Raw genomic sequence first — 3178 nt, 5'->3', positions numbered from 1 at the left:
GTTACCCTCTAGTTACAGTCTAAATTCACTCCTTGTACCCCGTAGTTATACTATAACTACAGTGTGGTACCCCGTAGTTATACTATAAGTACACTGCCCTACAAAGGAGAAAGGCAGTAACTCATTTTTTGTCAAATATGAGTTATTATCATTTTTGTGACATTAAAGACATCCTTTGTCATGTGGAAAAATATCTTGTCTCAAATGTGTTGTGTTTTGGAGAAAATAGGGGGTCGTATTTGCAGTAACTCAAAAAAGCCCTAGTGAAACCAAGGCCAATCACTGTAACTCAAGTTACTGTACTCCTCTTTTGTTTAGCTGTGCTGAAATTGAGTTACTGTCCCGTGCCCTTTGTTTTGCATCACTCTAGTTTTCGCGCCTCAAAGTTACTGTGATTGTCATTGGTGGCAAAGGTGACAAAAATTTAAAATGTTACTCATTTGAAATGTATTTGTCTTTTACTCATATCATATCAATCGTATCAATGTCACTTATCTGAATTTAACTGTTTAACTATATTGAAGCATTAAAATTAAGCAATCAGTGTGATATTATTTTATTAGAATATAATTATTAGTTGCTTCAAATGTTCAGAAATATCCAAAAACAATTGAAATAATTTGATTTAAAAAGATACTTGGAATATCACAAACATACTTGCATACAAATATGATAACAAATAATATTAATGTAATGAATAACAGTAAAAAGTGCAATTTCATCTTATATCATCATCAGACTAAGGATGTTATTATATTTGTCATTATACTGCTTTTTAAAACTAAAAAGATGAGATAAAATTTGACTTACTCCCCTTCACTTTGGTATAACCCCATGCTTTTTCGTAAGGCATGCAAAGGAGGAATACAGTAACTCCCAAATGAAGGTCAAAGGTCAAGAGTTAGCTAAATATTTTTATATCGATAAATAACTTGACTAAAAAAACAAAGAATTGCCACATATTTAATGATCTGCCTGCAACTATTTTGTCTGGACGACAAGACAACTTTAAAGTCATTTTTCTCAGCTCTGCACTCTAGTGAGTTACTGGCTTTCTCCTTTGTAGGGCAGTACAGATCTTGTTACCCTCTAGTTATAGTCTAAATTCACTCCTTGTACCCCGTAGTTATACTATAAGTACAGATCTTGTTACCCTCTAGTTACATGCTTATTTGCGGGCTGTATTCTAAAGCGTTACCTAATGTTGTTACTTTATGTACACGTACACCCGGAGCACGCGTCCTGTTGATGGGCAACAGACAGCACCAAGTCAGTCCTGTTTTAACCATGGTTTTAACGCACTTTTTGATCACGCATATTAGGATTATCAACACATGGAACGTGTTTGTTAGTATAGTATACTTAATTACAGGGATGTAAACTAGTCGCCTTTAGGTGATAGTCATCTTTTTCATCCTGAATAGGAGGATTTCTGATTGGTTTGATGTCTGCCTGGTATCTGTCGCCCTTTTCACTACCAATGATTTTGCATCCCTGCACTTAAAGGTCCCATATTGTGTGGATTTCTGCTGTTTTAAACATTTGTCAGGGGTCTTTAAAATAAGGTCATGCGTTCTGTTTGGGATTTGAAGACAAGTTTTTTTTTATATTGCATTTCTAGCCATTCTAGCTCTGTGCTCATTAAATATGCAGGTTTGGCCACAGAGCTGATTGGCCGATGAGGTGCCCCGCTCTGATTGGCCGCCTGATCTGCCACTCAAAGCAAACGCTGACTGAGGCTAGAGCAACTGACTCAGGGTCAGCTGGGCTGTAGACTGAACTGCAGAGACTGGGACAAATAGAGGCCAGTGTGAAGGGTATAATGGGATGTGTGGGGGTAGTGGAGGGGAAGAAAATAGTTGTCAGTTTTTTTTAGAGGAACTGGACTGTTAACAAGACTGTAATGATGTAGGGGAACATTGGATGGATTAGTCCAAAAGGAGGCGGTAATGCAACATGCTGGATGCCAACCGCCGTAAAACCAAACAGAAGAAGAAGACATCCTGTATGCTGCCTTTAGCTAGCTGCACTGAGCTAAAGAAAGTGAGACCATTTGACAGATTCGGATTTATGGTGAAATGGAACAGTTGAGCAGACCCCATTCGCATTGCGGGTTGTTGGCAACGCTAGTGAGTGGACCCCGTTTCGGTGCGGTAAGTGGAGTGTGTTTTTATCTTAGCTTTGGCTTGTGTCGCTAACGTTAGCATAGTAAGCTACAGACTTCACAACTACAGATTTCCTTGTCAGTCATGGCTATTATCCCTAGCGTTATATTATATTATCACTATAGCCTATTTATACCCCAGGAAGACTAACGCTAGCTGTTGTCTAGGCGGCAGTTAATGGAGATCCTTTTTAGTAAGCAATAAACGCCTAGCTTGCCTGCTGTGTGGATGTGCTGCTGCCGACTGGCTAATCCATAGCAGACATACGCATATAACGTTCATTTACGTTCAAATGCATCAAATTGATGTGAAGATTCATCAAGGGATACAAATATTGACATGACACATGTAAACAATGTTTATTGTGTCCTATCCTATCTATTAATTTGGACATGACTGTTGAAATTCTAATTCATGCCAGTGTCATTCCACCCGTGTATAACATCTTACTTCTTGAGTTGATACCTTATGGTTTGTTGTATGTTACAGTAGTCTGTACAGTAATGTTACTCACATCTAATTTGCCCTTGCAAAATAATAAATGTCATTGTAATGTTCTGAAGCTTGCAAAATGCAATAACAGTTACCCGTTTTCATTCCTTTAGGTTGCCACTTGCCAGAAGAATCAAGCCTGTTCAGGATCATCTTGGCGTGTATGTTCACTTCAGAATGCAATGAACAAAATCAGACTAGACCCTTACAGCTTAGGAATTATTACAGTATAGCAGTTGTGTATTCTGTGCATGTATTGATTTGACAAATATGGCCAACATGGATACTGTACATGACAATAAATTTGAGCAAAGTAATAGTGTTGTACTTTATTACACATCCAAGTAGATAAACAGTAACACTGACTTCTTACAGAATCTAATTATTTTATTATAGAAAATACACACAAAATGCTTGTGCAGGACCATGCTATGCTGCAAAATCACAGGAATGTTCCACTGTAGCAGTAAAGTGGTCCTGTAGGCTATCAATCACATAAATTATACAAGACAAGTATTACA

This window comes from Poromitra crassiceps (genome assembly GCF_964638095.1).
Source record: "Poromitra crassiceps genome assembly, chromosome: 11".
In the NCBI taxonomy this organism is placed as follows: domain Eukaryota; kingdom Metazoa; phylum Chordata; class Actinopteri; order Beryciformes; family Melamphaidae; genus Poromitra; species Poromitra crassiceps.
The sequence above is the reverse complement of the archived record's forward strand: the minus strand, read 5'-3'. Positions refer to the sequence as shown.